At 47.8% G+C, this 23,098-nt stretch overlaps 1 protein-coding gene across 2 annotated transcripts in view; it reads left to right on the top strand.

Moving 5' to 3' along the window:
- The first annotated feature begins 203 nt into the window (after positions 1-203).
- SLC29A1 (solute carrier family 29 member 1 (Augustine blood group)) overlaps positions 204-23,098 on the top strand; it is a 92,418-nt gene continuing 69,523 nt past the window's right edge. The window contains exon 1 of one of the 2 annotated variants that reach the window (XM_089666695.1): positions 204-293. The gene's annotated coding sequence lies outside the window, so the exon portion shown is untranslated. Of the gene's footprint in view, positions 294-16,085; positions 16,277-23,098 lie in introns of those variants that run through there. The other variant, XM_089666696.1, reaches the window with a different exon arrangement.

The following is a 23,098-nucleotide window of genomic DNA, read 5'->3' as shown; positions in this document are numbered from 1 at the left end:
TGGCTGTGGTGTGTTTTAAAGCGTATAATAATAATCATCATTGTGGCGGGTAATGATTTGGCGCCCTGAGAAGAGTAAAGTTTCTGCAAGAGGGAAAGCACGCTTTTCATGGAGGTGGGGGGGTGTGTGGGGGGGGGAGGGGTAGATGGGCAGCCTGTCCTGACCATTCAGCACTCAGGGGGAGGAGAGAAGAACAGGCATTCATTGAAAGATAGGATGAGCCAGTCACACACCTCGGACAGAGCAGAGACAGCGTGCTGCGTCCAGGGGACTCCAACCGGTCACACCGAGAGGTGAGAGGCGACTTTTCTTATACTTATTGTATATATGAGTCTTCCAATCCCCTCTCCAGCCTTTTACATTGTATCCCTTTAAATAAATTGTATCACTTTACATACATTGTACCACTTTAAATACATTGGGGTCGATTTATTACAGCAGATGCGTATGTGCCACAATAGCGAAGAGTCCGTAATTGCTGAAAAATGTAATAGTATCACTTCTAAATACTTTGTATAACTTTATATACATGTTATTACTTTATATACATTGTATCCTTTTAAATATATTGTACCACTTTAAATACATTGTATTGCTATAAATACATTTTATTTATTTCAGGTACTTATATAGTGCCGTCAGTTTACGCAGCGCTTTACATATATATTGTACATTCACATCAGTCCCCGCCCTCAAGGGGCGTACAATCTAAGGTCCCTAACTTACATTCATATACTAGGGTCAATTTATACAGGATCCAATTATATCCCTTTATATATATTTTATTACTTTATATACACTGTATCCTTTATATACATTGTAATTAATTTATCCTTTGTATCCTTTTAAATATATTGTATCACTTTAAATACATTGTATTACTAGAAATACATTTTATCCCTTTATATACATTTTATTACTTTATATACACTGTATCCTTTATATACATTGTAATAATTTATACTTTGTACCCTCTTAAATATATTCTGTCACTTAAATACATTGTATTACTATAAATACATTGCATCCCTTTATATACATTGTAATAATTTATCCTTTGTACCCTCTTAAATATATTGTATCACTTTAAATACATTGTATTACTATAAATACATTTTATCCCTTTATATACATTTTATTACTTTCTATACACTGTATCCTTTATATACATTGTAATAATTTATCCTTTGTATCCTCTTAAATATATTCTATCACTTTAAATACATTGTATTACTATAAATACATTGTATCCCTATATATACATTTTAGTACTTTCTATACACTGTATCCTTTATATACAATGTAATTCATTTATATACATTGTATCCTTTTAATATATTGTATCCCTTTACATACAATGTATAATTTCATATACATAGATTGCATTACTTTTTTGTACATTGTATCATTTTATATACACTGTAGCCATGTGCCGTCACACTAGCGCCATCTTGCCATGGCATGGAAGGCAGACACCCTATGGGGACACGTGCCAATGGTCCCTCTCCTCATCTTCATCCACAAAACTGCTCCTGGATCACATGTGCCGGACTCTGAGTCACGGTTGGTGATGGTCACTCAGAAGACGGCACAAGGGGCTACTCGAGGCTTCACGCCATGAGAAAGAAAAGTTTATGACTGACCCTCATTGGCTCCTCCATATAACAATTCCCAGTGTGGAGGGAGAGGAGATCTTGGATGCACCTTCTTGGGTTCTCACTGGCAGTTTTCTGAGATGGCATCAATGGCTCTGAATCTGGCATCACACTGGCATGGCGCCATCATTCATATAACATGGTAAGAGTCTGATAACTGTGCCAGCAAAGTGTTTGTCTTGTTTCTGATGAACGTCTCTGCCATGGCAATGATACAACACAAAGCTGGAGGACTGAGAACCAAAGTGGGGGGGGGGGGTTCAGGGGTGCCATGTAATCAAAGACTAGCCATAAAATATTCATGGGGAATAAATATTATACGGCTTGGCTGGACCCAGCTTTGGAAAATTATAGGAAGATTTGATTCTACCATTTCTTTATGGCGGCTCTATAAACGAAATTCAGGGTCACAATAAGTGGAGTGTAGCGGCGCAGTAACCCCTAGCAACCAGGCAGTTTGCTGAAAGATGATTGGCTGCTGTAATTGCTGCGCTCTGTTAGGTTTGGGTGGTAGGAAGGATGTGTGTTTGATGGTTTGTACGTGCCGTCCTCAGGGCTCTCTGACCTAGTACTTGTGTGCTGGATACATCTGTAGAATGTCATTAATATTTCCAGGGAAAACATATGCTGGGGTGTGAGAGTGGAGCTAAAATGACAGGGTTAACTATGCCCAGAAAAGGTGGGCAGTGCCATGTAAATGAAGTGGGGGGGGGCACACTGATTAGTACTGTGATATATGGAGGGGGGTACACTGATTAGTACTGTGATATATGGAGGGGGGTACATTGATTAGTACTGTGATATATGGAGGGGGGTACACTGATTAGTACTGTGATATATGGAGGGGGGTACACTGATTAGTACTGTGATATGTGGAGGGGGTGCATTGATTAGTACTGTGATACATGGAGGGGGGTACACTGATTAGTACTGTGATGTATGGAGGGGGGTACACTGGTTGGTACTGTGATATGTGGAGGGGTTACACTGGTTGGTATTGTGATATGTGGAAGTGGGTATGCTGGTTGGTACTCAGATATATGGAGGGGGGTACACTGATTAGTACTGTGATGTATGGAAGGGGGTACACTGATTAGTACTGTGATGTATGAAGGGGGTACACTGGTTGGTACTATGATATATGGAGGGGGTACACTGGTTGGCATTGTGATATGTGGAGGGGGTGCACTGGTTGGTATCATGATATGTGGAAGTGGGTATGTTGGTTGGTACTCGGATATATGGAGAGGGGTACACTGGTTGGCACTGTGATATGTGGAGGGGGTACACTGATTAGTACTGTGATGTATGGAGGGGGGTACACTGGTTGGTATCGTGATATGTGGAAGTGGGTATGCTGGTTGGTACTCATATATATATAGAGGGGGTACACTGGTTGGTACTGTGATGTATGGAAGGGGGTACACTGATTAGTACTGTGATGTATGGAGGGGGTACATTGGTTGGTACTGTGATATATGGAAGGGGGGTACATTGATTAGTACTGTGATGTATGAAGGGAGTACACTGGTTGGTACTGTGATATATGGAAGGGGGTACACTGGTTGGCATTGTGATATGTGGAGGGGGTTACACTGGTTGGTATCGTGGTATGTGGAAGTGGGTATGCTGGTTGGTACTTGGATATATGGAGGGGGGTACACTGGATGGTACTGTGATACCTGAAAGAGGGTATCCTGGTTGGTACTGTGATATGTGGAAGTGGGTACACTAGTTGGTACTGTGATATAAGGAGGGGGTACACTGGTTGGTACTGTGATATGTGGAGGGGTACATTGATTGGTACTGTGGTATATGGAAGGGGGTACACTGGTTGGTACTGTGATATATGGAGGGTGGTACACTAGTTGGTACTGTGATATATGGAAGGGGGTACACTGGTTGGTACTGTGATATATGGAGGGGGTACACTGGTTGGTACTGTGGTATATGGAGGGGGGTACACTGGTTGGTACTGTGATATGTGGAGGGGTACACTGATTGGTACTGTGGTATATGGAGGGTGGTACACTGGTTGGTACTGTGATATGTGGAGGGGTACACTGATTGGTACTGTGGTATATGGAGGGTGGTACACTGGTTGGTACTGTGATATGTGGAGGGGTACACTGATTGGTACTGTGGTATATGGAGGGTGGTGCACTGGTTAGTACTGTGATATGTGGAGGGGTACACTGATTGGTACTGTGGTATATGGAGGGTGGTGCACTGATTAGTACTGTGATATGTGGAGGGGGTACACTGGTTGGTACTGTGATATGTGGAGGGGATACACTGGTTGGTACTGTGATATGTGGAGGGGGTACACTGGTTGGTACTGTGATATGTGGAGGGGTACACTGGTTGGTACTGTGGTATATGGAGGGTGGTACACTGGTTGGTACTGTGATATATGGAAGGGGGCATCTCACATCTCATACAACTCCCATCATCTCATACCTCATACACTGGCCATAATCTCATGCAGCCCCCATCATCTTATACTGTACCTTTTTTACAGTACATTCCCTATCATGTCACATCTCATGCACCCCTATCATCTTATGCAACCCCCCATAATTTCTCATCCCATACATCCCCATCATCTTAAACAACCCCCATCATCTCCTAGTTCATACACCAGCTATCATCTCATATCTAATGCACCCCCATCATCTCATATCTAATACACCCCATCATCACATACATAGTGCACCCCATCATCTCATATCTAATGTACCCCATCATCATATACCTAATGCACCCCTATTATTATTATTATACAGTATTTATAAAGCGCCAATAGTTCGCTCAGCGCTGTACATTACAAAGGGGGACAGAACATGTGACAGAACAATACCAATACAATACAAAACACGAGGGGATCGGGGGCCCTGCTCTTTCGAGCTTACTATCATCTCATATCTAATGCACCCCCATCATCTCATATCTAATACACCCCATCATCACATACATAGTGCACCCCATCATCTCATATCTAATGTACCCCATCATCATGTACCTAATGCACCCCTATCATCTCATATCTAATGTACCCCATCATCTCATATCTAATGTACCCCATCATCATATACCTAATGCACCCCTATCATCTCATATCTAATACACTCCATCATCACATACATAGTGCACCCCCATCATCTCATATCTAATGCACCTCATCATCATATACCTAATGCACCCCTATCATCTCATATCTAATGTACCCCCATCATCTCATATCTAATGCACCCCCATCATCTCATATCTAATGCACCTCATCATCATATACCTAATGCACCCCTATCATCTCATATCTAATGTACCCCCATCATCTCATATCTAATGCACCCCATCATCACATACATAGTACACCCCTATTATCTCCTTACTAATGCACCCCATCATCTTATACCTAATGCACCCCATCATCTTATACCTAATGCACCCCATCATCTTATATCTATTGCACCCCCATCATCTCATAACTATTACACCCTATCATCACATATTTAATGCACCCCATCATCTCATAACTATTGCACCCCATCATCTCATACCTAAGTCACCCCCATCATCGTCGTAAATGAAAAAAGATTACATTCTGGGGATTATCTAAAAGACGTTGTAGTTGTTGGGGTGAGGAATTGTGGTTAGGGGTGCGGCCAGGATCGTTGTATACCTGAAAAGGTTGGGACTAAATTATCTTGTCTAACAAAGTTGAATCCTCATCACTCATCCTTTGTCTTGTCCTGGAATTAGTCGTTGTGGGTGACAAGTATACTGTAAATAAGGTGTATGCGATCTGCACCCCGCCCTGGTGTCCTCTGTGAGTGCAGATCTGGACTCTCTCGTAGAATTATGTCACTTATCATTGTATCTGCCAGACGTCGGAGCCAAAACAAAGCTTTCAGCAGCGAAAACATCTCGTATTGTTGTGTGAGTCAGGAGCGCTGTATCTCATGTGAGTGCTGAAATATTCGGCCCAGTGCCCAACACGTGGCTCATCCCTACAAATTCCAGCGTTATCCTCCCCCCATATCTCAGCAGTACTCTGCCAGGTCTGAGCATACCCTTTTATACTGGCCTGTGCCATCTTTCCCAGAGATGTCTCCACCCTTTCTCCAGTCCTTAGTGGCACCCCTTCCTTCATCAAGTTCCTACTGGGTCCCCTTCCTCCATCTAGTCCTTACCAGTGCCCCAACCTCTATCCAACCTATACCGGTAACCCCTTCTGCATCCATTATTTACCAGTGCTCCTTCTAATCCAGTCCATATCAGTGCCCCTTCCTCCATCCAGTCCATATCAGTGCCCCCTGTTCTATCCAGTCCTTACCAGTGCCCCTTCCTCCATCCAGTCCTTACCAGTGCCCCTTCCTCCATCCAGTCCATATCAGTGCCCCCTTCTCTATCCAGTCCTTACCAGTGCCTCTTCCTCCATCCAGTCCTTAGCAGTGCCTCCTGCTCTATCCAGTCCCTGGTAACTCCTTTTCCATCTATTTACTTGAGTCCCCCTCTTTGTCCAGTTCTTCTTTGTGCCCCCACTTCCATTCAGACATTAGACATTACCAGTGGCACCCTCTTTGTCCAGTCCTTAGCAGTGCCCCTTCCTCCATCCAGTCCTTAGCAGTGCCCCTTCCTCCATCCAGTCCTTAGCAGTGCCCCTTCCTCCATCCAGTCCTTAGCAGTGCCCCTTCCTCCATCCAGTCCTTACCAGGGCCCCTTCCTCCATCCAGTCCTTACCAGGGCCCCTTCCTCCATCCAGTCCTTAGCAGTGCCCCTTCCTCCATCCAGTCCTTAGCAGTGCCCCTTCCTCCATCCAGTCCTTACCAGGGCCCCTTCCTCCATCCAGTCCTTACCAGGGCCCCTTCCTCCATCCAGTCCTTAGCAGGGCCCCTTCCTCCATCCAGTCCTTAGCAGTGCCCCTTCCTCCATCCAGTCCTTAGCAGTGCCCCTTCCTCCATCCAGTCCTTAGCAGTGCCCCTTCCTCCATCCAGTCCTTAGCAGTGCCCCTTCCTCCATCCAGTCCTTAGCAGTGCCCCTTCCTCCATCCAGTCCTTAGCAGTGCCCCTTCCTCCATCCAGTCCTTAGCAGTGCCCCTTCCTCCATCCAGTCCTTAGCAGTGCCCCTTCCTCCATCCAGTCCTTACCAGGGCCCCTTCCGCCATCCAGTCCTTAGCAGTGCCCCCTGCTCTATCCAGTCCCTGGTAACTCCTTCTCCATCTATTTACTTGTGTCCCCCTGTTCGTCCAGTTCTTTTCAGTGCCCCCACTTCCATTTAGTTATTACCAGTGCTCCCTCTTTGTCCAGTCCTTACCAGTGCCTCTTCTTCCATCCAGTCCATACTGGTACCCCCTCCTCTATCCTTAACTTACCAGTGCCCACCTCCTCCATCCTGCCTTTACTGTTGTCCTTCCTTTATCCAGTCCTTACCTGTATACCCCTCCTCCATCCAGTACTTACAGCTGCCTCCTCCAGCATCCAGTCTTTATCAGTGCCCCCTCCTGTATCCAATCACTACCAGTGTCCCCTCCTTCATCCAATCCTTACCTGTGCCTCTTCTCATCCAGTCCTTACCAGTGGCTCCTACTCTGTTACGTACAAGTGCACCTTCCTCTATCCAGTTCCTACCAGTGGTCCCTGCTACTTCCAATCATTACTAGTGCGCCTCTCCTCCACCTAGTACTTATTGGTACCCTCTCTCCCATCCAGTCTTTACTAGTGCCAACGTCCTCCAAACAGCCCTTAACTGTGTGCCCATCCTCCATCCAATCCTTACCAGTGCCACCCACCTCTATCCAGTCCTTACTGATGCACCCCTCCTCCATCCAGTATTTACTGGTTCTCCCTTCCCTAATCAGTCTTTACCAGTGCCCCTTCCTGTTCCTTCCTCCATCCAGTCCTAATTGGTGGTCCCTCATCCATTCATAACCTACCTGTGCCTCCTCCTTCATCCAGTCTTTACTAGTGCCCCTTCCTCCATACATTCCTTACCGGCGCACCTCATATCTATCTGGTACCTACTGGTGCCCCTCCCTCATCCATTCCTTACCAGTGCCCTCATCCTCCATCCAATCCTTACCAGTGCCCCCATCTACTATCCAATCCTTACTGGTGCCCCAAACCTCCATCCAATCCTTACCAGTGCCCTCATCCTCATCCAGTCCTTACCAGTGCCCTCATCCTCCATCCAATCCTTACCAGTGCCCCATCTACTATCCAATCCTTACTGGTGCCCCAAACCTCCATCCAATCCTTACCAGTGCCCCCATCTACTATCCAATCCTTCCTGGTGCACCCATCCTCCATCCAGTCCTTACCAGTGCCCCCTCTACCACCCAATCCATACTGGTGCCTCTACCCACCATCCAGTCCTCACTGGTGCCCCCATCATTCATCCAATCCTTACCAGTGCCCTCTCACCCATCCAATCCTTACCAGTGCCCTCTCACCCATCCAATCCTTACCAGTGCCCTCTCACCCATCCAATCCTTACCAGTGCCCTCTCCCCCATCCAATCCTTAGCAGTGCCCCATCCACCATCCAATCCATACTAGGGCCTCCCTCCTCCATCCAAATCTTACAAGGTCCCCCCTCCTGTATTCAGATCTTACTGTTGCACCCCCTTTCCATCCCTTTCCTACTCAGGCTACACATGGGTCTTTACAAGTCTGATCACCTCTCTGATCTCCATTCCTTCTCCCCTCTACAGCCCATAATGGGCCAATCCACCTCCAGACTGATGAAGGAAATGTCATCCAGCATTCTGGCAAACATACGCTGTTTTTGTGGTTATGACAATAAAGCCGACCATACACCAGTAGAATTGCTTTTGAAAAACAATTTGTTTTTGGAACATTCATTCACGTTTCTAATGATTCACGGGGACAAATTGACACCAATGAGCGCTCTGACAAAGGATTTTTTAGAATTTTGCAAAAACGTTGGAACAAAAAAAAAAAAAAATCAGTGTGTGGCCAGCTTGGCCTCAGAGGTCTGACAACATGTGATGACAGCCAGGGATGTGAGGAGTAGACGGTTACAGATGGCTGGGGCCCAGGGGTAGGCATTAGAGGTGGCCGCCTTGGGTGGGGGAGGGAGCGCAAAAAGGTCAGGACCTGCAATCTGTACTGCTGAGGTAGTCCGCAGCTCATGCAGGGGGCCACACTTTGACCCTTTCGCCTGAAGAACCCCGTCCCAGCGCTGCGTTTGCTGTGCTGTCAGCTAATTTGGAAAGTTGATCAATTCTGGAACTTCAACTGCCACCTGCTACACCGCAGATCCTCTGCCCTCTCCACATGTCACTGCCCCCTCCCCCACAATTACGTCCCCCTCCTCCATTCCCTCTTCACATGACTGTAACCCCCCCCTTCCACCTCATCCCCCTCCCCCTTCTCATCCCTGATCTGTGTTTTGGGATTCTGCGGGTTTTCAGCATAGGTTGTCACCCTTGTCACCTTTGTACAGAGTTGGATACATTGTACCTGGGGTCCTTACAGTATATTGAGGTCTGAGCCGCGTTTTTACTGGCCCCCTCTCCCAAGTTGCAATGGCAGCGGACGGGGTATTCACATGCCGCAGTTGCGACGCTTTGCTTCATGTCCACAGCAAAAATGATCCAATATGTCGCAACCCATTCAAAGCAAATGAGGAACAGAACCCAAACTCCATGCAATGCACACGGTTTGTTTGAATTAGGGGGTTAAAAGTGGCAGTTAGGACCAGGGGCGGACTGACTGTATGGAAACTCGGGCACTGCCCGAGGGCCCGGGTTCAGTAGAGGGCCCCATGAGATGCCCCCGGTACCTTTTTCATAGGCTTTTTTGAGTTTGGGCAAGGACACAGGGGCCCCATGATCCCCTATTGCCCGGGGGCCCCATGAGTTGTCAGTCTGCCCCTGGTTAGGAGGCGTCACATTGCCCGCCACACGGCTCTGAAAAGTGACCAGAGCGTGGTTTAGTCGCAGGTCTAAATCTAGCCTTATGCCGGCCATAGACGGTTCCAAAATCGTCTGAAAGAAAAATTGGACGATTTTCACACTGTTAGTGGGTTAATTGGTCAGCCGGTTTTCGGGTTTTTTGCACTTTGAAATTATCGGTCATGTTGGAAAATTTGCAGCCGATTTGGAAAAACGGCCAATTTTCCTGGCAATGATGGCCAAATCGGACGATCGTTTTACCGATTAAAAAATCTGCGCATGAGCCATGACCTGCGAGGAACAGAAGTTTGGCTGTTATATGGGGTGAACTTTATGATTTATTCAGCCGATTTTTGGAATCGTTGGTGGTAACGGCGGCTAAACGTTTATCGTTCGAAAAATCGGTCGATGGCCTGCATTTGGCTGCATTCCTACTGCAGCGTTTCACAAACGTGCGTAAAATCTCGTTAATGTGGCAGTTGGACGTTTTTCGCCCGAAAACTGCAGCAAAACATGTGGTTAAAAAAAACGGCGACACTCAAAGAGACGCATGAGCTGTTTTCCCACACGTAGAGGAGCCCATTGAAATGAATGGGCTGCTTTATGCGTGGAGCGCGACGGTGCGCCCAAAAACACGCATATGTATGACACACGGCTCCATGCGTTATAGTGTGAATGGGGCCCTAGTGAAGGATGTGCGGGGCTTGGATTTCCGGTTGCTGTATACATTTTATATTCATTGTTACTTTTTTTCTGCAGTTGTGTCTCAGACAGGAAACTTTTCCCCGAATATCAGAGTCTAGGTTCACACCTATGCGGGTTGTGTTTGATGCGTTTCTTCATTGCGTTGCGTTTTGCGCTTTGTTGCGTTTTTGCTTTTTTACTGTGTTTTGCGTTTTGTTTGTTTTTTTTTCTCTTGTTGCTAGACAGATTTTAAATGCAAAAGGCACCAAAAACGCGACAAAAACGCAATACATGCCTTTCTTCAGCATTCCCATTGAAGTCTATAGAACCACAAACGCAACGTTTTGCGTTCAAAAAAGTCCCTGACCCTTTCCAAAAAACGCACCGGGTGAAAACGCAGAGATGTGAACGTGTCCCATAGGAATTCATGTTAAATGGACTGCACTGTGATTCTGCAAAACGCTGCAGAAAACGCATAGGTGTGACCCTCGGGTGAAAGCGCGTCCGACGCTCAAAGCCACAAATGTGATACAATATATATCAATGGCTCCCAAGCATGCACATGGTTGGAGCGAATGTACACACCCAGGGGCAGACTGACCATTTGTAAACTCAGGCACTGCCCGAGGGCCCGGGGTCAGTAGGGGGCCCCATGAGATGCCCCTGGTACCTTTTTTATAGGCTTTTTTGAGTTTGAGCAAGAACACGGGCCCCATGATCCCCTATTGAGGGCCCAGGGTCAGTAGGGGGCCCCATGAGATGCCCCTGGTACCTTTTTCATAGGCTTTTTTGAGTTTGGGCAAGGACACAGGGGCCCCATGATCCCCTATTGCCTGGGGGCCCCATGAGTTGTCAGTTCACCCCTGTACACACCCGACCCCCAGCAAACGTGCGTCCCCCATGCGGGAACAGAATGAGACCAGTAGGTTTTTTTGCAGCCGCCCGTTTTGCCCTTTTTATAATCCACTAGGCGGCACTAGATGGCGGGGGCTCCAGAAAGATTTAAAGCGTATTGAAACCCAAGAATAGCAAATTGATAGTAGTGCAGCTTACTGCTCCTTAGATGTGGCGGCTGCATTCGTTTTTCCTTTTTCACACTTGTTTTTCCTTTATCTTAGCCTGTTGATCCTGCCATTGACACACTTCCTGTCCAAGAGTGACAACTGCCCTGAGCGGCGTTGTCACCCTAGGTCAAGGAATGCATTAGGAATGTGAAGCACCTACTCTTCTCTATAACGGGGGAGGTGTTTTGTAGTCCACAGAGACAGCGGGAACAATGCTAACTGATAACTCGCACTTGACAAGCGTTAAAAGCACTCAGCAACCGCCCAATGCGCATTTGACACGTGGTAAAGGTGTGTTAAAAACGCAACCTAGGCGCCTATTTTTTTTTTGTGAACAAGGCCGCATGTTTATGGCGTGTTACAGCCGACTTGAATGGAAGGAGGTTCTAAACATCATTATTATTATACAGGATTTATATATTATTATTATTATACAGGATTTATGGCGCCAACAGTTTGCTCAGCGCTTTACAATATAATGGGAGACAATACAGCAACAATACAGTTCAATACAAGAGGGATAGGAGGGCCCTGATCCTGGGAGCTTACAATCTAGGAGGGAGGGGCTAGTGGTACAAAAGGTAGTAACTGTGGGGGATGGACTGGTAGGAGGAATAGAAGATTCCATTATTAGCTAAAGGCAGGATAGGCTTCCCTGAAGAGATAGGTTTTCAGAGATCGCCTAAAAGTGGACAGAGTAGGCGATAGGCTGATAGATTGGGGTAGAGAGTTCCAGAGGATGGGGAGGCTCTGGAGAAGTCCTGGAGATGAGCATGGGAGGAGGAGACAAGGGAGCTAGAGAGTAGGAGATTGTGCGAGGAGCGGAGAGGACGGTTTGGGTGATATTTGGAGACAAGATTGGTGATGTAATTTGGGGCGGAGTTATAAATGGCTTTATATGTTATTGTTAATATTTTGAATTTTATCCGTTGGGCAATGGGAAGCCAGTGGAGGGATTGGCAGAGAGGGGTGGAGGACACTGAGTGGAGGCCAGTGGAGGGATTGGAAGAGAGGGGGGGAGGACACTGAGTGGAGGCCAGTGGAGGGATTGGCAGAGAGGGGTGGAGGACACTGAGTGGAGGTCAGTGGAGGGATTGGCAGAGAGGGGTGGAGGACATTGAGTGAAAGCCAGTGGAGGGGTGGAGGACACTGAGTGGAGGCCAGTGGAGGAGTTGGCAGAGAGGGATGGAGGACACTGAGTGGAGGCCAGTGGAGGGATTGGCAGAGAGGAGTGGAGGACACTGAGTGGAGGCCAGTGCAGGGGTTGGCATAGAGGGATGGAGGACACTGAGTGGAGGTCAGTGGAGGGATTGGCAGAGAGGGGTGGAGGACACTGAGTGGAGGCCAGTGGAGGGATTGGAAGAGAGGGGGGAGGACACTGAGTGGAGGCCAGTGGATGGATTGGCAGAGAGGGGTGGAGGACACTGAGTGGAGGTCAGTGGAGGGATTGGCAGAGAGGGGTGGAGGACATTGAGTGAAAGCCAGTGGAGGGGTGGAGGACACTGAGTGGAGGCCAGTGGAGGGATTGGCAGAGAGGGATGGAGGACACTGAGTGGAGGCCAGTGGAGGGATTGGCAGAGAGGGATGGAGGACACTGAGTGGAGGCCAGTGGAGGGATTGGCAGAGAGGGATAGAGGATACTAATTGGAGGTCAGTGGAGGGGTTGGCAGAGAGCGGTGGAGGACACTGAGTGGAGGCCAGTGGAGGGATTGACAGAGAGGGATGGAGGACACTAATTGGAGGTCAGTGGAGGGATTGGCAGAGAGGGGTGGAGGACACTAATTGGAGGCCAGTGGAGGGATTGACAGAGAGTGATGGAGGACACTAATTGGAGGTCAGTGGAGGGATTGACAGAGAGGGATGGAGGACACTAATTGGAGGTCAGTGGAGGGATTGGCAGAGAGGGGTGGAGGACACTAATTGGAGGCCAGTGGAGGGATTGACAGAGAGTGATGGAGGACACTAATTGGAGGTCAGTGGAGGGATTGACAGAGAGGGATGGAGGACACTAATTGGAGGTCAGTGGAGGGATTGGCAGAGAGGGGTGGAGGACACTAATTGGAGGCCAGTGGAGGGATTGACAGAGAGTGATGGAAAACACTAATTGGAGGTCAGTGGAGGGATTGACAGAGAGGGGTGGAGGACACTAATTGGAGGCCAGTGGAGATATTGACAGAGAGGGGTGGAGGACACTGAGTGGAGGTCAGTGGAGGGATTGGCAGAGAGGAATGGAGGACACTGAGTGGAGGCCAGTGGAGGGGTTGGCAGAGAGGGGTGGAGGACACTGAGTAGAGGCCAGTTGGGGGATTGGCAGAGAGGGATGGAGCACACTGAGTGGAGGTCAGTGGAGGGCTTGGCAGAGAGGGATGGATGACACTGAGTGGAGACCAGTGGAGGGATTAGCAGAGAGGGGTGGCAGATACAGAACGGTTAGTAAGTTGGATGAGTCTGGCAGCAGCGAAGAGGGGATAGCCTGCAATCAGGTCGGCCAATGAGGAAGGAGTTACAGTAGTCAAAGCGAGAGATAACCAGGGAGGGAATAAATTGCTTAGTGGTTTCAGAGGTTAAGAACGGGTGTATCTCGGAGATGTTGGTCAGTATCTTGGAGATGTTGGTCAGTATCTTGGAGATGTTGGTCAGTATCTCGGCGATGTTGGTCAGTATCTCGGCGATGTTGGTCAGTATCTCGGCGATGTTGGTCAGTATCTCGGAGATGAAGGTCAGTATCTCGGAGATGAAGGTCAGTATCTCGGAGATGAAGGTCAGTATCTCGGAGATGAAGGTCAGTATCTCGGAGATGAAGGTCAGTATCCTGGAGATGTTGGTCAGTATCTCGGAGATGTTGGTCAGTATCTCGGAGATGTTGGTCAGTATCTCGGAGATGTTGGTCAGTATCTCGGAGATGTTGGTCAGTATCTCGGAGATGTTGGTCAGTATCTCGGAGATGAAGGTCCGTATCTCGGAGATGAAGGTAAGTATCTCAGGGATGTTGGTCAGTATCTCGGAGATGATGGTCAGTATCTCGGAGATGAAGGTCAGTATCTCGGAGATGTTGGTCAGTATCTCGGAGATGTTGGTCAGTATCTCGGAGATGTTGGTCAGTATCTCGGAGATGATGGTCAGTATCTCGGAGATGTTGGTCAGTATCTCGGAGATGAAGGTCAGTATCTCGGAGATGAAGGTCAGTATCTCGGAGATGAAGGTCAGTATCTCGGAGATGAAGGTCAGTATCTCGGAGATGAAGGTCAGTATCTCGGAGATGAAGGTCAGTATCTCGGAGATGTTGGTCAGTATCTCGGAGATGTTGGTCAGTATCTCGGAGATGTTGGTCAGTATCTCGGAGATGTTGGTCAGTATCTCGGAGATGTTGGTCAGTATCTCGGAGATGAAGGTCAGTATCTCGGAGATGAAGGTCAGTATCTCGGAGATGAAGGTCAGTATCTCGGAGATGAAGGTCAGTATCTCGGAGATGAAGGTCAGTATCCTGGAGATGTTGGTCAGTATCTCGGAGATGTTGGTCAGTATCTCGGAGATGTTGGTCAGTATCTCGGAGATGTTGGTCAGTATCTCGGAGATGTTGGTCAGTATCTCGGAGATGTTGGTCAGTATCTCGGAGATGAAGGTCCGTATCTCGGAGATGAAGGTAAGTATCTCAGGGATGTTGGTCAGTATCTCGGAGATGATGGTCAGTATCTCGGAGATGAAGGTCAGTATCTCGGAGATGTTGGTCAGTATCTCGGAGATGTTGGTCAGTATCTCGGAGATGATGGTCAGTATCTCGGAGATGTTGGTCAGTATCTCGGAGATGAAGGTCAGTATCTTGGAGATGAAGGTCAGTATCTTGGAGATGAAGGTCAGTATCTCGGAGATGAAGGTCAGTATCTCGGAGATGAAGGTCAGTATCTCGGAGATGAAGGTCAGTATCTCGGAGATGAAGGTCAGTATCTCGGAGATGAAGGTCAGTATCTCGGAGATGTTGGTCAGTATCTCGGAGATGTTGGTCAGTATCTCGGAGATGTTGGTCAGTATCTCGGAGATGTTGGTCAGTATCTCGGAGATGTTGGTCAGTATCTCGGAGATGTTGGTCAGTATCTCGGAGATGTTGGTCAGTATCTCGGAGATGTTGGTCAGTATCTCGGAGATGTTGGTCAGTATCTCGGAGATGTTGGTCAGTATCTCGGAGATGTTGGTCAGTATCTCGGAGATGAAGGTCAGTATCTCGGAGATGAAGGTCAGTATCTCGGAGATGAAGGTCAGTATCTTGGAGATGAAGGTCAGTATCTTGGAGATACGCACCAACCGCCCAATGCGAATTTGATGCATGTTAAGGTGTGTTAAAAACGCAACCCAGGCGCCTATACAGGTATACATGCCAATGGGCGCATGCCTTGGCCGTCAATAGAGAACATTCCGGGAACACATCCGTATGCATGCTTTACGCATCTCCTGGCGCACACCTACCTACAGCCACATCTTCTATGGGCAGTCGTATACCCCGGGAAGGTATTTTCCGGACAGCCATGTGTATGAGCCTCATAAACGTTGAGTACGATTGCCGTGTCAGGAGATTTTCAGTCTTCGCAGTGACTGGGGGGAAGTTCCTCCTGAACATTCGAAGTGATGAGTCGGCAGAGTGTGGCGAGAGGAGATAACCACAAGTCTGGAGTCATGTGACTTAAAGCGTATCTAAAGCCAAGGACAGAATTGTGATATATTGCAGATTAGCAGTCCTTCGGATCACTCGCCGTTCTGTGTCTATGGAGGAGCCACGTTGTCACCTCGGGCCACTCTCCTAATTTGGACTACAAACACCCCCCCATCCTCCTCATCGCCATCCTCCTCATGGTGTTTGGAAGTTTGCAGAAGATCGCTGAGAAGACTGATCACGTTATTTGAGATATCGACTCCATCAACAGTAAAGTGACAGGGACGCTGGATTTCTGGCAGGATCAACAGGTATTTTTTTTTCTGTAGTTGCTGAAAATGTTCTTAGCAGGAAAAGAGAAAACGAATGCAGCCGCCACGTCTGAGGACTGGTCATATTCCATTTTCTTTTCTTGGGTTTAGATACATTTGGAAGTTTATTTTAAGCCAAGGCATGTTTATTTTCAGCTTTGGATGGCATGGGAAAGGGTTAGGACCCCGTCAGCTTTTTTTTTTCATAGCTGCTGGGGAGATTTCCCCTTTCCTGGTGTCAACGAGTACATGAGGAAATACAAATTGTTACTGTTGTCACCGGAACAGGAATAAAGGGAAAATCTTCTGTCGGAGACACCTGTTCCAGTGACCGCTCTACAGGAGGAGATTTCCTCTCACTTTTGGAAGGTATCTTCTCATTTTCTAAAGTGCCCCTGGGACAGGAAGTGAAGGGAAATCTCCCCCCCCCCCCAAAAAAAAGAGGATCCAAAATGCTGCAGACCATCGCACCCACTAATTATATAGTGTGACCTGCAGATCATTTTATCTGCTTTCCTTACGGCTAGGGTTGGTTTTGGGTGGAGAATTTGGAGAAGACCCGCCTTTAAAAAATTCAGTTCTATGTGGAGTTGCTGACATAAAGCAGCATTAAACCCCAAACTAAAAAAGTAATGTATTGCAGCTTACCAATCATTAGATGTGGCGGCTGCATTAGTTTTTTTTTTTCTGTCTGTTTTTCACCTGATGATCCGGCCAGGAATACACCTCCAGTATTACAGCGCCCCTACTCTGGATGAAGGAGCACAGGGGGCACACCTTTGCAGAGGTGTGGAGATTTTTGAAAAAAACGACTTGTCCAGGGAATAAAATCCACTACAATCGACTTGTCCTGATAAAAAAAAAAATAACTTTTAACCAAAATCGTATTTAAATCTGAGGTGTTTTTAGGAATGTCTGGGGATTTTAAAAAACAATATTTTTAATATTTGAAACATTTAAATATTTTTAAACATTTAAATATTTGTAAAATTTTGCCTCCCCTCCCTGCCCGTCTCCAGTACCACACCCGGGAACTAGCAGGGAGGGGAGGAGACCTTGTAATGAGCACCGATTGGCTGCTCGTCAGTAAAGGGGCGTGTCCGGCTTATCCTTTATCCCTGTTGCTGCCAGAGACGTTTTTTGCGTTTTTTTGCACACGTTCAAAAAAACATTTTAGGCCTGAAGATTACACAAAACCCCCAAACATGAGATATTTTCTGAAAGCAGAGACCCCAGAGAATAAAATACTGTACTTCCAATTTATGTCGCACCATATTACCGCAAGGTGTAGGAAATGTAAAATTTCAGTAAAAAATGCACTTAATTTTAGGGCACAAAACAACAATAAATGACACTTTTTCTTTTTGGTAAAATATAAACGATGAGGTTGCACTGATCTCCATGTGGGCCCATGAAATGGTGACAAACTTTAGTCCCGTATATCTTCTATAGGTGACGCTTTTAACCGCCTCGCGCCCGCCATATAAGGACCTGACGGGAGGATGGCGGTTCTCTTGTTCTGGGATGATGTCTTATGACGTCCTCTCACTCTAGCTGCGCATGCGCGCGCGGCGATTGGTGGGATCACCAATCACAGTAAAGAGCTGATGACGTCGGCTCTTTCATATGATCAGCTGTGTCCAATCAGAGCTGATTGCGTGTAAATCGGAAATGTCTGTTATCGGCAGTCCTCTCCTCGCACTGACAGCGCATGGGGAGAGCCGGTAAGCGGCATTCCTCAGAGGGGACATCTACACTGATCATCAGTGCCAACTGTTAGTGCCCATCAATGCCACATATCAGTGCCCATCAATGCCACATATTAGTGCCCATCAATGCCACATATCAGTGCTCATCAATGCCACCTGTTAGTGCCCATAATTGCCACATATCAGTGCCCATCAATGCTACATATCAGTGCCCATCAATGCCACATACCAGTGCCCATCAATGCCACACACCAGTGCCCATCAATGCCATATATCAGTGCTCATCAATGCCACCTGTCAGTGCCCATCAATGCCACATACCAGTGCCCATCAATGCCACATATCAGTGCCCATCAATGCCACACACCAGTGCCCATCAATGCCACATATCAGTGCCCATCAATGCCACACACCAGTGCCCATCAATGCCATATATCAGTGCCCATCAATGCCACATACCAGGTCCCATCAATGCCACATACCAGTGCCCATCAATGCCACATACCAGTGCCCATCAATGCCACATACCAGTGCCCATATCAGTAAACCGCCATGATGGGGTTGTGATACTCTGGCAAGAGGGGGGGGGGGGGTTCTCCTGCAAACTGGCCAGCAGGGTACCACAAGTGCCAGCATGCCCTTATGAAATGAAGCCATTGGTGAACTATGTCTCCCAGCAGCACCTGCCAGCTGCAGCTGATGGAGAACACTGTTCTTTTTTAGTATCGGCCTTCCACCTGGAAAGGTGAGCGAACGTTGGGAGGGATCTAAAATCGGTTGCATTGTCAGGTTGTCATATCATTCCTGAAGCGTTTGCACTCATGTTGCTGTTTACACGTGGCGCCCTCAGGTGACCTTCGCAACCACACACCTGTTGGACATTGGACCCAACGCCGGCCTACAACATTTTTTGGGACGGGGACAGGGGGCAATGATTATTCTGTGCTGATTTCTTGGAGACCTTCTCACTACCACAGGTGGCCATTCGTCCTCCTACAGCAATTCATTCTGTAAGTGCAAGAAGTGTGAGCTCTTGTGTCAACGCTCTGGTCTAGTGTGGCGTGGGGGTGGGATCTGATGGACCACTGTGCACTCTCAGCTTGGTGCCACCTTCAGTGGGACTCGCTCTGCCCGTCCTGTTAGTCGATCGTCTTCAGAAAATGCTAAGTGTAGGACTGGAGGTTTCACCGCTCTCTAGTGAATGGATAGGCTGCATTCTCAGTGATGTCACCGCTCTAGTGAATGGATAGGCTGCATTCTCAGTGATGTCACCGCTCTAGTGAATGGATAGGCTGCATTCTCAGTGATGTCACTGCTCTCTAGTGAATGGATAGGCTGCATTCTCAGTGATTTCACCGCTCTCTAGTGAATGGATAGGCTGCATTCTCAGTGATGTCACCGCTCTAGTGAATGGATAGGCTGCATTCTCAGTGATGTCACTGCTCTCTAGTGAATGGATAGGCTGCATTCTCAGTGATGTCACCGCTCTAGTGAATGGATAGGCTGCATTCTCAGTGATGTCACTGCTCTCTAGTGAATGGATAGGCTACATTCTCAGTGATGTCACCTCTCTCTAGTGAATGGATAGGCTGCATTCTCGGTGATGTCACTGCTCTCTAGTGAATGGATAGGCTGCATTCTCAGTGATTTCACCTCTCTCTAGTGAATGGATAGACTGCGTTCTCGGTGATGTCACTGCTCTCTAGTGAATGGGTAGGCTGCATTCTCGGTGATGTCACCGCTCTCTAGTGAATGGATAGGCTGCATTCTCAGTGATGTCACCGCTCTAGTGAATGGATAGGCTGCATTCTCAGTGATGTCACTGCTCTCTAGTGAATGGATAGGCTGCATTCTCGGCAACGTCACCGCTCTCTAGTGAATGGATAGGCTGCATTCTCGGTGATGTCACTGCTCTCTAGTGAATGGATAGGCTGCATTCTTGGTGATGTCACCGCTCTCTAGTGAATGGATAGGCTGCATTCTCGGTGATGTCACTGCTCTCTAGTGAATGGATAGGCTGCAGTCTCGGCAACGTCACCGCTCTCTAGTGAATGGATAGGCTGCATTCTCGGTGATGTCACTGCTCTCTAGTGAATGGATAGGCTGCATTCTCGGTGATGTCACCGCTCTCTAGTGAATGGATAGGCTGCATTCTCGGTGATGTCACTGCTCTTTAGTGAATGGATAGGCTGCATTCTCGGCAACGTCACCGCTCTCTAGTGAATGGATAGGCTGCATTCTCGGTGATGTCACTGCTCTCTAGTGAATGGATAGGCTGCATTCTCGGTGATGTCACTGCTCTCTAGTGAATGGATAGGCTGCATTCTTGGTGATGTCACCGCTCTCTAGTGAATGGATAGGCTGTATTCTCGGTGATGTCACCGCTCTCTAGTGAATGGATAGGCTGCATTCTCGGTGATGTCACCGCTCTCTAGTGAATGGATAGGCTGCATTCTCGGTGATCTCACCACTCTCTAGTGAATGGATAGGCTGCATTCTCGGTGATCTCACCGCTCTCTAGTGATTGGGTTTTTGGATAGATTTTGGGAACATTTCCTTTTCTTTTTTCTAGGCTCTGTTATTGGATGATCTGATTCAGGGTATATTCTGGGAATTCGGTGAAGATTCGGGTTCAGTAGCATTGTAAGGAAAGTAGGGTGCTGGGTGTGGAGTCACAAAGGGCCCCCTTATACCATCCTGGTGACCCCGTGTTACCCACACACCCCTCACACTGTTTAGGATTCTGCAGTAATGGAGAGATCACGGTAAAAGTGGCACATAGAGAGAATCTGTGATTGGAGATACGATGCCAACTTGTGTAGGACTGAAGGTTTCTCGCTGGGAAATCGGGACTTTACTCTCTCAGCTGATTGGGCGTCCTCAGCTATAGAAATGTTTGGAGGATTGTGTGTGCGGCTCTCCGGCTCCTTAGAGGACGGCGCCATTTCTTCGCACCTTGGTCACCCTCTCATAGGTAGCCAAGACGCACTGCTCCCCCGCAGTATTGGTATGTTCGACACAGGTTGCAGCACACCATGCAAGTGCTGTGGGGCCCTCCATGGCAGCACCGGGACCCTTCCAGGCCTTGACCGCATTGGCCGTACATTGCTGAAAGAAAGGAATGAGGGAACCGCTCAACCGCCACCCTGTGAAGTCATTGTCAAGCCCCTAACTGAATATTTCTTTGGGGCAGAACTTCGGTGAGGTCAGAAATCTGTAGTCTGCTGGGATGTTTCTTTTGGACTCCTCATGTGGTCACACAGACCAATATAACAAGCTCCTCCTAAATCTCCATTAACGCCGTGTCGGGGTAATTGGAGGGGCTTATCCGGGATTATGTTCAATCTCACTAATGAATCGTTATCTGAACATTAATTGTAACTAATCTGCTTATTACGCCTTCTTATCTGATAATCCTGAGGGGAGAAATCAGACTCTAAGTGGCACGTCAGACGCAGGAGACGTCAGGCGATGCTTTATGTCACATGACCTCTGCCGCGCAGGAGCTGCACCCCAACCAAAGTCCCTGGAGACCTCCTGTCAGTGCAAGAAAAATGATAGGCTGCATTCTCAGTGATGTCACCGGTCTCTAGTGAATGGATAGGCTGCATTCTCAGTGATGTCACCGCTCTCTAGTGAATGGGTAGGCTGCATTCTCAGTGATGTCAGCGCTCTCTAGTGAATGGATAGGCTGCATTCTCAGTGATGTCACCGCTCTCTAGTGAATGGATGGGCTGCATTCTCAGTGGTGTCACCGCTCTCTAGTGAATGGATAGGCTGCGTACTCGGTGATGTCACCGCTCTCTAGTGAATGGACAGGCTGTGTACTCGGTGATGTCACCGCTCTCTAGTGAATGGACAGGCTGCCTTCTCAGTGATGTCACCGCTCTCTAGTGGATGGATAGGCTGCATCCTCAGTGATGTCACCGCTCTCTAGTGAATGGATAGGCTGTATTCTCAGTGATGTCACCGCTCTCTAGTGAATGGAGAGGCTGCGTTCTCAGTGATGTCACCGCTCTCTAGTGAATGGATAGGCTGCGTTCTCAGTGATGTCACCGCTCTCTAGTGGATGGATAGGCTGCATCCTCAGTGATGTCACCGCTCTCTAGTGAATGGATAGGCTGTATTCTCAGTGATGTCACCGCTCTCTAGTGAATGGAGAGGCTGCATTCTCAGTGATGTCACCGCTCTCTAGTGAATGGATAGGCTGCATTCTCAGTGATGTCACCGCTCTCTAGTGAATGGATAGGCTGCATTCTCAGTGATGTCATCACTCTCTAGTGAACGGATAGGCTGCATTCTCAGTGATGTCACCGCTCTCTAGTGAACGGATAGGCTGCATTCTCAGTGATGTCACCGCTCTCTAGTGAATGGATAGGCTGCATTCTCGGCAACGTCACCGCTCTCTAGTGAATGGATAGGCTGCATTCTCAGTGATGTCACCACTCTCTAGTGAATGGATAGGCTGCATTCTCAGTGATGTCACCACTCTCTAGTGAATGGATAGGCTGCATTCTCAGTGATGTCACAACTCTCTAGTGAATGGATAGGCTGCATTCTCGGTGATGTCACCGCTCTCTAGTGAATGGATAGGCTGCATTCTCAGTGATGTCATGGGTCTCTAGTGAATGGATAGGCTGCGTTCTCGGTGATGTCACAACTCTCTAGTGAATGGATAGGCTGCATTCTCGATGTCACCGCTCTCTAGTGAATGGATAGGCTGCATTCTCAGTGATGTCACCACTCTCTAGTGAATGGATAGGCTGCATTCTCAGTGATGTCACAACTCTCTAGTGAATGGATAGGCTGCATTCTCGGTGATGTCACCGCTCTCTAGTGAATGGATAGGCTGCATTCTCAGTGATGTCATGGGTCTCTAGTGAATGGATAGGCTGCGTTCTCGGTGATGTCACAACTCTCTAGTGAATGGATAGGCTGCATTCTCGATGTCACCGCTCTCTAGTGAATGGATAGGCTGCATTCTCAGTGATGTCACCACTCTCTAGTGAATGGATAGGCTGCATTCTCGGTGATCTCACCGCTCCCTAGCGAATGGATAGGCTGCATTCTCAGTGATGTCACCACTTTCTAGTGAATGGATAGGCTGCATTCT

The sequence above is a fragment of the Staurois parvus genome, unplaced genomic scaffold (assembly GCF_062004578.1).
Source record: "Staurois parvus isolate SC_StPar_1 unplaced genomic scaffold, SC_StPar_1.0 ptg002784l, whole genome shotgun sequence".
NCBI lineage: Eukaryota > Metazoa > Chordata > Amphibia > Anura > Ranidae > Staurois > Staurois parvus.
The sequence above is the reverse complement of the archived record's forward strand: the minus strand, read 5'-3'. Positions and strand labels throughout refer to the sequence as shown.